This window comes from Fukomys damarensis, unplaced genomic scaffold, assembly GCF_012274545.1.
Source record: "Fukomys damarensis isolate Sample0158 unplaced genomic scaffold, DMR_v1.0_HiC HiC_scaffold_29, whole genome shotgun sequence".
NCBI lineage: Eukaryota > Metazoa > Chordata > Mammalia > Rodentia > Bathyergidae > Fukomys > Fukomys damarensis.
This window is the reverse complement of record NW_022900941.1, coordinates 2,570,874-2,583,704: the sequence shown is the minus strand read 5'-3', so window position 1 is coordinate 2,583,704 and position 12,831 is coordinate 2,570,874. Positions and strand designations below refer to the sequence as shown.

General features: G+C 49.2%; 1 protein-coding gene across 3 annotated transcripts in view; it reads left to right on the top strand.

The window, feature by feature from the left end:
* The first annotated feature begins 4,701 nt into the window (after positions 1 to 4,701).
* Positions 4,702 to 12,831, top strand: part of Myo7b (myosin VIIB) — an 86,984-nt gene continuing 78,854 nt past the window's right edge. For all 3 annotated transcript variants that reach the window (XM_010637664.2, XM_033757156.1, XM_010637663.2), the window contains exon 1: positions 4,702 to 4,829. The gene's annotated coding sequence lies outside the window, so the exon portion shown is untranslated. The remainder of the gene's footprint in view (positions 4,830 to 12,831) is intronic.

Sequence of the window (12,831 nt, the reverse complement as noted above, 5' to 3'; positions counted from 1 at the left end):
AGATCTATTCACTGGATTTCTGAAAGGCCTCTGGAGAGGAGGAGAGTACGACGCCTTTATTCTATGCCCCCATTTCCCCTCTCCTTGGACAAATCTGACTGGCTTCCTCAGAGGTTTCACGGCAATAAACACCATCAATGACGAGACTTTTCCTGCTGGTCTGAAGTTACGGACACTACCGGGCCCAGCAGACTTTGGATCCTGGGTCCTCCTGGCCTAGGAACACCTATCTCTGCTGATGCAGGAGGAAGAAGTACTTTGGCTTGTGAGTCATTTCTTGGTATGTTGGAATCAAGTTCCTCTGAGAAGCACAGGTTCAGAACCTCTCCCACACCCCTTCACTGCACCATTCAGAGGCCAAGGGCAAGGTCACCTCTCCCTGGAGGGTATTTGTTCTGTCCCTCGCTGACCTCTTCTCCCAGCTTTCATCCGTCAGTGCAGCCAGGCCTGTGATATACACGTAAGTTCCCACCTAGAAGTGATCCTCCCCCACACCAGCTGTGATTTAACCCAGGGGGTGCTGAGCTACATCCCCAGCCCTTTGTGTTTTGCTGAGTTGCCTAAGATGACCCCAGACTTGTGATCCTGCTGCTTCAGCCCCCCAAATACATGAGACTACCGGTATGCACCACTGTTCTGGCCTTCAAGGTGTCCTTGTTAGCCAAGAGACATTTTCCGCAATGATGTCTGAGGTCATTTTGCTTTGTCGTTACTGGGAGGGGCACAGCGGTGGGAGAGGACAGGGACGCCGCTGAACATGCGGTAGTGCTAAGACAGCTCTGCCGTTTAACTTTTTTTAATAGAACAAAATTTCATAACCACATGATATGAGATTAACAGCAGTTATTATTCTGTGTATCATCTTCAAAGCAGTCTCTCAGAGTGCAAGACATAAACCAAAAGGATTGCTGCAAAAAAAGAAACAAAGATAACATAAGTCTTTCTTTCAATGAACTAAGATAAACTAGTAGAATAAATAAAACAAATTAGCATATACTGAAATATTTTTGAAACAACAATATGTAGGGGAAATATTTGTCTCTCTACTTTCTATTTATATCTGTTTTTGCTCTTTATTTCTTTATATATGTATGTGTGCGTGTATGTATTTGTATGTGTGATTCTCATATAAGAAAAATCATGCAATATTTGAGCTTGTGTCTGACTTAATTCACTTACCATTATTTTCTCAAGTTGCATCCATTTACCTACAAATACCTCGTTATCGTTATGTCAGAGTAGTACTCCACTGTCCATAAATACCAAATTTTCCTTATCCATTCATCTGCTGATGGACATATACACTGTTTCCAAGATCTCGCTGCTATAAATATACTATAAACACGCATGTATCCCTGTAATATGATGGTTTTAAATCTTTTGGGACAATACCTACAAGGGGATAGCTGGGTCAAATAGAATTTCTAGTTTTAGCTTTTTGAGGAATCCTTTGCCCTGATTTCCATAGTGGTTGTACTAGTTTACTACCAACAATGTAGAAGAGTTCCTTTTCCCCCACATCCTCACCAGCACTTATTATCATTAGATTTTTAATGACAGCCATTCTGAGGTAGGATGCTACGTCAGCATAGTTTTGATTTGCATTTCTCTGATGGCCAGAGATGTTGAAACTTTAAAAAATTTATGTATTTGCCATTTGTATTTCTGAAGAATGGCCATTCGTCTCGGTGGCCCATCTTTTGATCGGGTCTTTTATTCTGGGTGGTCTTGTGTTTTGAGTTAGTTCTAAGATAGGTCCTCCTAGCCCAGCCCAGTCCAGTAAGCGAGCAGAGCCGAAGCTGAAAACCCTTATTACCTGGGTGGAATGTGTTTCGTGACCTACAATCCTGGACCGTACATAACTGATTCCGGGGAAGCGTTTAGCCCTGTTTCTCTTCCCAGATAGTCTTCTGCCCTTGTATCTCAGAGACCAAGGAAACGAGAAGGGAGGTGCCCTTCAGATGCTGGGCAAGCAAGCAAGTTGCGGAAACACCTTCTCTAAAAGTCTCTAAAATAGGATGTTGCAAATGAAACTTTTAAAACAGGTTGCTTTATCCAGAATTGGAAGTGAGGGAGCAAGGACCTAGGTGTGATTGAAGGCTGGCGTGAAATAATGCAGTGCAGTAAGTGCGGGGCTTGGGGTCAGGAAAGCGTCTGTTCTCATCTTTTCCTCCACACTGTGAGCCGTGTGACCCACAAAGTGGTGTTTTTAACCGTTTTGACTTTTAACTTTCTTATTTTGAGTGAAACCGGCATCCTCACACTTCGAGATTTGACAGGATTGAAGGAGAAGGCCCATACAAAGAGGCCGACACAGGGAACACACTCAAGAAATTGTGGCTCCTTTTGAGATGGAGAATTTTAGTGTTTTGAAAAGTGGCTCAGTCACAGAGGTCTATGCTCACAGACGTGCTATTTTACGGTACTGATGCATAGTGTGGCTGATACAAGCTACACAGGAGGATTAGCATCACCAGAAGCAAGTGGCTGCATGTGACTCTATGATGTGATGCTAGAGCCACAATGGGCTGCTTGCTAACTCGGTCTTAGTTGCTGTGATGACACCACAGTGGGCTCTGTCATTAAACAGGAAAGCAATGGACCACAAGTTTTCAAACATGTGTCCTCTGAAGAGTCTTAAAGTTTAACTATGCATTTGCAGTCACCATGACTTCACTTTTTCCTGTCTCCAATCACCTTTTGGCCACCCATTTTTTATTCCATAAATACCCCAAAACCCCAATGTCTAGGAGGGGGATTTGCTCTCCTGTATCCTCCACTGGATGCCTTGTCAATAAGCTCTTTCTCTTTTACCAAACTTGTCACTTGAGTAACTGTGCAATGGGCAAAATAGGCCTAGTTGAGTAACAAAAGCAAGTGTGGGTTTAGGGAGCAGAAGCCTAGCTAGAGCAGGGTAGAATTTGGGAAACAAATTCAGGGCTGGCAGGAGAGCAGGGACTGAAAGGCTCAGAGCATGCAACCTTCTCTAAACCATCCTGAAAGTCAGCTCCAAACTCCCTGTCCTTGTCATGGGCTTTTTGGTTGTAAGGTACAGAAATTCGTTTGAGTCATTTCCACCAAAGGAACGTTTGGTAGAAGCCTGGGATTCTGTGGAGCCTACCTGCAGAGGTGCTCAGCCAAGGGGTCCCTGGCAGCAAGGCTGCGCCCCCTCTCTGGCCCCACTTGGTCTCTGCCTCTGAGGCTTGATGACTTTTTTCTTTCTCAGCAGAGCTTGGTCTGTCCCCAGAAGAGGCCCTTGGTCCCTGTTTTGGCCTCAACTCTATCCAAAAAAGTGACTGCTCCTTCCCACATCTCTGCCTACAGGGCCCGAGTTCATCCCGAGCCTTGTCAGAGGGAAGGAACTTGACTGGCTGTAGTTGGGCCGACCGTGAGGACCTCAGAGTCCTCTCTTCATTAGGAAAGCGCTGTGGCTGCTTGCCTTCATAAGCAGGCTTCTCTGGCCTGCACAGTCACCAACTGCCTGCGCCTCGATTTGACCCTGCCTGAGGTACACTCACTGCCTGATGTACTTCTCTCCAAAAGTGTCTGTGTTTCCTCAGAGCCCAAATTCCTGAATTCAAGTCCCAGACCAAACCAGCCCTCTGTTCCCAGGAATCCTCCTGGGAGTCTAGTTATTCCCAGTTGCCCTGGCATTTCCTGAGGGGTGTTTCCCTGATATGTAAATGAAAAGGCAAACTTTTCCTGCTATTTTCCCAATCAATAGAGAAATCTTCTGTGACCAGATGCCCAAGCGATTTTCTAGTGGACTCCCCCTAAGGTCCTATAATCCAATTTGATTCTGACACTATCTACCTGGATGGAGAGCTAGGTCTCAGGTCAAAGGTTCTCAGTCCCCCCAAGATGATCAGACGCTCATTGCAAACTGCAGATTGTTACCCATTCTTCTGACTGCTCATGTGCCACCAATAAAGAGTTCCCACTACCCCTTGCACTCTGGTTTCCATTAAGGACAGACTCACAGAACTGAGGGAAATGCTTGTTTACCAGTTTGTTATAAAGGACACCAATGAGCCACCAGATGAAGAGGTTCGTAGGCAAAGCAGGGGAAGGGATGCAGGGCCTCCACACCCTCTCTGGGCGCTGCCCTTCAGGCACCTGTTCACTGTGTGGAAGCTAATCAAATCTTGTTCACGATTTGGAGGGGAATTTAGGGAGGGCTGAAGGTTCTAACTCATCTGGTCTTTCTGGTGCCTGGACCCTCCCTGAGGCCCCAACATAAATCACCTCATTAGCATAATGCCAGATGTTATCAGAGTCTCATTGTAGGTTATGAATAACCCCCCAAAAAAAAAAAAACCACCACTCCTCTCACTTAGAAAATCTAATTGCTTTAGGAGCTCTGTGACGTGAACGGAGGACAAAGACTAAATATATTTCATGCCACAGCCCACAGTTAGTACTCAAGTACTTGGGAGCAGAGCTCCTGCCGTGGGCTCCCTTGGAATCTTAGACATCTGGAAAGGTGCTGAGCCCCTGGATGGATCTGGCTGGTGGCCAGTTGCAGGTTTGCATAGTGCAGACCCTAATACCTTCTGCTGCTCTGTTGAAGAGCAGACTTGCGTGAGGCCCTGCTGACTGGGGCCGCAGCAGGCATGTGGGAGTGGATGTGCCTGGAGACAGAGGACAAAGTCCTGGTAATAAATTACATGGGCTCAGAGTGCTCAGCCATTTCCTCCCAGGCCCCTTCCGCCTCTTATTCTCTGCCCTGCTCTATGACACACTGGAGCCCTGGCACTGCTCATTTTCTAGCTCTTTTGAGGTGCCCAGGGTAGAGGGAAAGGGAGTCAGCAGAAGCGCATCCTGACAAGGTAAGGCGGCTCCAGGATGAGTTCCTCCAGCTGGTAAGAGGGAGGAGGGAGGGCTCCTCTCCTGGGAAGGACTACCCAGCAGGAGGCAGGTTAGCAGGCACAGATCTGGCAACAAACTTGGATAGAGCTATGGGGTAGACGGCTGAGATGCCCTTCGGGACCCTGAAACTGGAAACATCAGCCTGGGGACTCTGCCCATCAGCTTTCTGCCAGGCCAACCCTGGACGTCAAGGAGGAGGAGGTGCAGCTGCCCTGGCTCTGTTTCGGGCAGGCAGATGCTGGCACAGGGGAATGGCCTTCGTGGGCTGCCCCTCATCCACCTGCATCTGCCTCACAACTGGAAGGCCTCACTGCAGAATCAAGGGGTCCAAGTACAGCCGAGGTACAAACAGGCTTCAGTTGTGCCGCACTTGCCGGCACACTGCTTACTTCCCACACTCTGGTGGTATTGCCTCTGTTTTAGGGACACAGCCTGAAGACTGTGAACGTTAAGGTTCCCATAGGACGAAATGGAGCCTGGGCTTAGGTGACCGGTCCATATGCCTTGGCCAACTGTGTTTTGTCACCACTGACAGGCCTACAGCCTGCCTGGACTCAGAGCCTCCTCAGTGTGAGTCGCTGGGGGAACGAGATGGCTGAGGGGAGAGACAGGGCCTGTCGGCTCACTCAGGGCCGCTGGCATGGTGTGAGGCCCCTCCTCACTTCACAGAGCAGGAAGTTTGTGACAGAAGTCAGGAGGGACTGGCAGCTGGCAGGAGCAGGCCCCACCCAAAACCTTCTAACCGGGCATGTGTGGCCCTGTAAGTTAGCCACTGCTTTGGGCTCCACTTTGTAACTGTGGACTTGAATCAGTTCTAGCCCATAAGACCCCCGAATTTTGTTCAAGAGTTTACAGTTTTTGTTTTTCAAAGTGTTGGAAAGGGAATCCAAGACCCCTTGCATGTTAGGCAAGTGCTGTACCACTGAGGTACTCCCCAGTACTCTGTTTAGGATTTTAGTTCAAAGGAAACTAACCCTCTGAGTATGGCTCTGGAATGCTCTCCCCAGAAAGTCTTGTTAAGAATCTTTCAGCTCAGCAGCTCTTTGGGCAGGAAGGCTTCCCCGTCTCCCTGGATCTTCTGGGCACCTGTGCCTGCCCCTCAGGTTTCACCTCTCAGAGGACTACCCCATGGGTGTCTGTCATGGGCCCACTGCAGCCTCAGCTCTCAGTGTGGGGCTCTGCAGGACATGTCCCCATTACCTCTGCTGCTAGAGAGCTCCTCACTGTATATAGCTTGCTTCCCCGTTCTCACTCAGCTCTGTAAAGAGTTGTTCCAGGAAAAAGAGCAGGAATGGTAGTGTATTTTTCACAGAGCAGGACACTGAGATTAAACTGGGTAAGAGGACTCTCACAGGGTCACTTGACTATGAGCTCCCGAGGGCCTGGGCCAGGCCTCTTGAGGATTTCCAGAGCTCTACAGAGAATAGGCACTGTGCACATGTACGACACATGTGTGCACGAATGGAACAGTTAGAAGCAGTCAAGCTAGGGAAAAGTTCAAGTTTTCAATGCAATTTGATTTTAGACTCTCGTCTACCTCCTTAGTTAATCAAGCAGTGAGTATTGCACTCTGCCATCGGTTGGTGGGATGAGGTTGTGCAAAGGAGAAGTGGCCAGTGAACACCGTGGACAAAGAACTCAGGACACCAAAAATCAGGGGAGGACATGATGTGGTAGAGTGGGCAGAGGGAATACCTGGGAAAACTCTGGAAGAAAGGTCGACCTGATGGGGGCGGAGGAGAGCAAGGTGTATTCTAGGCAAAGGAAATGGCATCTGCAAAGTGTAGCGGAAAGAAACGTCCAGTCCAGGACCAGACTCTGTTGGTGCCCAGCGGAACCAAGCGCAGGTGTAGAGGAGTGGAGGTAGATGCTCCACGACTCTGTCAGTTCGTTTTCTATTGCTAATAACCTAGTATCATAGACTGCGCATGTTATAAAGAAAACAGGTTCATTGCAGCTCATGGTTCTGGTGCGAGGTTAAGGGGCTGCATGTGGTGATGACCTTCTTGCTGACAGAGGCGTGACATGGCAAGAGCCAGGACTCGTGTGTGTGTCCTCCGGTCACCCTCTCCTCATGACCTCATCCAATCCTAATGACCCACCAAAGGCTCCGCCTATAAACACCAGAGACAGACCGAGTGTCTACCCCGCTAATACCTTACAGAGAGGGTTACATTTCAACACAAGTCTCAGAGGGGATGAACCATATCCAAACTATATGAGCTACTTTCCAAAATAATAGGAATATCCTTTGCTGTGCAAAAGAGTAGCCACTAGCTACATATGGCTGCTGAAATGTGGCTAGTACAGTAGAGATGCTGACTTTTAACTTAAATTAGATTTAAGTAGGCATATATAGCAAGTGGCTACCATCTTGCACAGTGCAACCCTACAGTGTCTTACATATCACACTGAGGAGGGAGGTAAAGTAGGATAAGCACTGACTTGGGAAGCAATCGTGGATTCAGATCCTGAATCAACCACCTATCCAGTGTGGGGCCTAAGCCTCCGTCTCCTCACCTGTCAAGTGGGTCCCCATCATTTACCTTGCAGGTTGCTGCGCAATTAAAATTCATGAGACACTATTAGAAAATTTGCCTGTCTGGCCCTCTCCTTCGTGTGGGGGCCTTGGAAGACAGAGGTGGTGGTATGAAGAGGGACCACCGTGCCATGAAAGATACTGCCATGCACAAATATACGCACCTATCTGTTCCCTTTCATCCCCTCCCTGTCTTATCCACAGAGCAAGCAAAATAGAATGACTTGAGAAAGCTTACAGGTATACTGCAACATAATAAAAAATAAAATAGATGAAAGGAAAATTAAGGTAAGAAAATACAGTGCAGCTGGGGAAAAGTTAGCAAACAAAACACACATCAGAAAGTCCTGTGTATTTTCTAGGCACAGCCCCTAAACATATTCTAAAGCAGTGAAAGACCAATGGTGTTCTCAAGTTAGGAAGTTTCTGAGGCAAAGACCAGCTCTCCAACAAAACATCACGAAAGGGATATCGAGGGAGGAAATGGCATTGTCAGTAGCAGTGAATTCAGAATTCTCAAAGGTCTATTTGTTGAACATGAAGGCCAGTCCCTCGAGAGCTATCTCTATATGAATGAGTCATCTCTACCGTGAAAGAGGCTTTCTTAAGGATGGGGAAGCTTCTCTAAGGGTCTTTGTAAAATGAAGGCAGTTTCCCCGGACTATCCATAGAATGAAGCAGGGTTTCTTCGGATTACCCTACACATGAAGAGTGGTTTCTCAAGGGCTGTGGCTGCTGGGGAGCTGTCTCTTCCAATCTGTCCCTGGGCAGTCTAACAACTTTGTTGCAGAGAAAGAAAGAACAAAGATAAAGCCATTCCCTGGAGAGGAGCAAACCAGGCATTTCAATGCAGGGTGGTAAAATATCAGGGTTGGACAGGGTCTACTGGGAGCAGAGAGGGGCGGACTTTAGCTCTGACTGGGGAGCAGCATCAGGGAGGCTGCAAGAGAACAGCTGACCAGGTGTGAAAGAGTGGGCTGGAGACGAAACTGGACAGGCCAGTGCCGCGCCCATACCCACAGGGATCCGTAACAGACCCCAGCTGGGTTGTAAGGGTTGTAAGTGTCAGGTTTGCGTATGCAGCAGGGGAGGGATAAATCTAGCCAGATCTGCTCATCCTGTGAAGTAGCAGGGGGCAAACAGGATCCTTGTCAAGCTCACAGACCCTCGTTTTCTCCCTGGAAGGGCAACAGAGCTCTACCGGGGGAGAAAGTATCCTACTGCTGTTTCTTCACCAGGCTGCCCTGCCATGGCTGACTTCCCCAGGAGGGCTGGGCCAGGCTCTGAGGGAGCTGGGTCTCTCTAGCTTTACAGTCACATGTGAACTTTTGGGCAACAGGGTAGCCAAGCCCCGTGCCCATTAGGAAGGGCAGAGTGGAGATACGTGGTTTCATGTCCTGATTCTGATCTTACCTGGGCAAGATAAAAGGTAGCCTTTGTGGTGACTTGGCTCAGGCCAAAGGCCTGGGCTGCCACTCAGTGTTCAGGATTTTCTTTGCCCTGCAGTCTGAACTCTCTGAAATTGAGACAGCTATTCTACCTTTCTTTTTATTTGTATCAGCATAATATATTTTAAACCATCTTTATTTTTAATCTGTCTTTCTATTTAATGCATGTTTCTTATGGACAACATACAGTGGTGAGTCTCAAGCTAGACAAAATCTTCAGGTCCTAGTAATCGTTTGGATGTGAGGAGCAGGGTGACTGGCGTGTTTTCTCCAGCAGTTGCTGCGGTTCATTGAGCTGAAGAACGAGGACAGAAAGGCTAAGGTCACATTGAGTTGGGCGTGCTGGAGGCACATACGTGGAGAAGTCCGGAGAAATGGGGTCTTGCTGGGACTGGGCCTGGGGCTGGGAAGGGAATGAGGGCAGAGGAGTTCGCGTGAGACTCAGCAGTGCTAGGACCCTGAAGCGGCCTGGGGGAAAGAGTGCTCCAGGGGAGCGCGCAGGCTGAGTGAGAAAGCGGGGCCACCACATCGGTGAGAGTACTTTGGTTTCAGTGACAATCCAAATGACTTCGCTTAATCCATCAAACAGATAAGGAGCAAGGCTAGGACGTCCCTCGACTTTTGTTGGTGTAGTTTTTAAGTCAGCGGCTGTTAGTGACGCTGTGCAGTGGGTTTTCCACAGCTATATCGCACGGCGTGTAACGCACGCGGGTCTTCCCATCGCCTTCGGCTCCCTGTCCTCCTCCCAGCCTCATTCCTTGCCTCTTCGCCAACAGTCAGAGGCAAGATTTCTGACGTTCGACTCCTTCCCTCCACACCTGCCAAATCTATCCTCCCAACGCAGCTAGTTTCAAGGAGCGCGAACCGTCATCCCTAACACTTCTGAAATCTCATCCCCAAACCTGGAGACTAGAGAGCAGAACCACTCCCCAGCCCCAACTCGGAGCACCCCGGGAGCAGCTGTGCCTGGCCATCGCGCGGGCTACACTGCCACTGTTGTGCCGTGATTCGCGGGCCTCCTTGGAAACACAGTTTGGGCCGGGGGAGGAGAGGTTCTCCAGAAAGACTCGAGAGGAAGCTACAACCAAGCCGCCGGCATTTCTCTCACTCACCAAGAGATTAAAGTGCTAGAAGGGGCGCTGGGAGATCAAGAGACAGCTCCAGAGGCAGAGGGAGAGGCAGGCAAATTCCACTGGAGCGAAGAGCGTGGTTCGGAAGACATGACAGACGTGACCGTGTGAGGAGGTGGCTCCTCCCGCAGCCCGGAGACGGGCAAATGCAGGAGGATCGTAGCAGGAGGGTGTCGTGAGGCCAAGAAAATTAATTTTACGGAACTGTTTTCTCTGGTGCGAGAGACTGAGTGTGGAAATAAGGCTGAGGTGTGTTTTGGATGTTGGGAAATGGGACGAAAGTGTTCAAACGGGAAGGGGGACAAGGACGAAGAGAGGAAGGAAGGAAGGAAGGGACCAGAAAAACAGTGAAAATAGACGGGAAAAAGCTTCTGTACATAGGGAGTAATGGGACAAAATAAAATAGATTTTATTTTTAAAAACTCCTTTTATATCGGATGAGACCTGCGCTTATCTCCATGTAGACCAGAAAAGGCCAGGACAGCGACAGTGGGCAGAGACATGAGAGGGAAGGGTCACCGTGTTAGTCACTATTGCTGTGTAGCAAACTGGTGTGTCACTCAGCCTCCACCGGCATGACAAAGGACTGGCACAATCAACTTGCAGAAAGATGCATCCGGGCACAGTTTCGGAGGTTCCAGGCTGTGATCGGTGCCCTCAGGGAGGCCTGTGGTGAGGGTGCCAGATGGCAGTGGTGGGGAACAGGCGGCAAAGGAAAACCTTTCACCTCATGGGCCCGGATCGAAAGAGAAGAGGGGCTGGGGACTTAGCTCAGTGGCTCTGCCACCTGCCTTGCAAGCGAAAGGTCCCGCGTTGGATCCCGGTACCGAAAAATAGATAAATAAAGAGAAGAGAAAGGGGCCGGGGACCCCGCAGTCTTCTCTGAGGACAACCAGAAGACCTCCTGCTAGACCCCACCTCTCAAAGGCTCTACCATCGCTCTGGACCGAGCCCCACGGGGGTTTGGGACATTTAGAGCCACACTGGAGCAGCATACTGGTTACCTCACTCAGGTTCTGAGGGCCATAAATCCAAGGATGATTTATCTGGGTGGGTCTGGCCCAGCACCCTCACCAAGTTTGTTGTCATGTGCTGAGGCTGCTGGAAGAAGACACCGCGGGTGGGTGGGTGAAACAGCAGAAACTGTGTTCTTGCAGCTCAGAGTCCGGGAGTTCACAGTCAAGGATCCGGAATGTCTGGGCTCTCCCAAGACCTCTGACCTTGGGTCACTGATGTGGGGTGTGCCCATTGCCCTCTCGCCACCTCTTCCTGTAATCACCCCTCTGGAGCATCAGTGTGCTTATTTCCTGTTTTTATAATGACACAAATCAGACCTATTCATTTATTTCATCTATCTATCTATTTATTTATTGTTTTTGAGACAGAGTCTTGCTATGCAGTTCAGACTGGCTTTGAACTCATTACGTAGCCCAGGCTGGTCTCAAACTCACAGGATCCTCCTGCCTCAGCCTCCCGAGTGCTGGGATTACAGGCGTGTGCCACCACACCCAGGTTTAACCACCTCTTTAAAAGCATTTTCTGCAAATATATCTCATTCTAAGGGTCCTTGGGATTAAAACTTCAACATATGAATTTCAGAGGGACACGCTTTGGCCTACAACAGTGTTGTCATCGGGATGTCGGTTGGTTCTGTGGTCCCTTTCACAATTACAGGCTGTGGAATAGAGGAGCCCTCACCTCACCACACAAGCCTTCAACTAGAGCCGTTTCAGTGTCCTCACCATGCAGCAGTCAGGGTGATTTTAGACCCAAAAGGGGCAGCACTAGGCCTTGTGAACTGGTCTCGGAGCTGCAGTCCGTCTCTTCTTCCTTATTTTATGCAACAGAGGTGAATCGCCAGGTCCACGCTCAAGGTGGAGAGAATCAGTCTCTCTTGTGAAAGGAGATGTGTGTATCAGTCAGCTTGCATTGCTGCAATGAAATACCTGTCACAGGCTTACTTAGGAAGTAAAGAGGTTGTTTTGGCTCGTGGTTCCAGAGGTTCAATTCCAAGGCTGGGTGACCCCATCCATCCTGGTCTCTGTGAGGGCAGCACGTTGCAGCAGGGTATACGTCAGAGTGAGTGTGCTTATTTCCTTATTACCTCAAGCCAGGCGCCACAGAGACATAGAAATCCCACGTCCCCTTCCAGGGCACATCCGCAGTGACCTAAGGGCCTCCTGCTGGGCCCCATCTCTTACATAAAAGTTGCACTTTATTCCACCTGTAAAAGCTCCTCCCAATTCTGCCACGCTAGAGAACAATGCTCTGCATAGGACCTGTGCAGGACACTCGGGATATACCCAAACCATAGTAACACATCGCAGAGTTTGTGGACGTATTTTGAACTAGCTCAATAGTGGGATATTCATGGGAGGAGGCAGAAAGGGCAAGGCCCAAAGGATTGGTGCGGGCCCAGAAGAGGTCCCTTTGCCCAGGCAGGCACTAACTGTGCACAGGGGAAGGGAGGGAGGGACAGAGCTGGAAGTGAGGGCAAATCTCTCTTTCTGTAGTAAAATAGACCAAAGTGTTGTGGAGTATTTTGAGGAGCTTTGAAATAAACTTTTTTTGGCCAAATGGACTGATCAAAGCCCAAGAGAGGATCCCTGGGTGCTTCTGAGGGCTGAGGGGAGGCGCAGCCCAGGACACCAGCCTGGCTCCTATGTGCAGGAGAGCAGGACTCGTCCCAGGCTGTGCTCAGCTCCAGGTGAGAGAGGAGTCAGTTAAAGAGAAGTAACAATGCTCCCAAGAGAGTGATGGGGGTTCACATCATGTGTGCTTATTCTGTTTTGTTTTAAAATCCCACTTATGGGTATTACATAATCACTTTTTCTCCAAAAAAAGA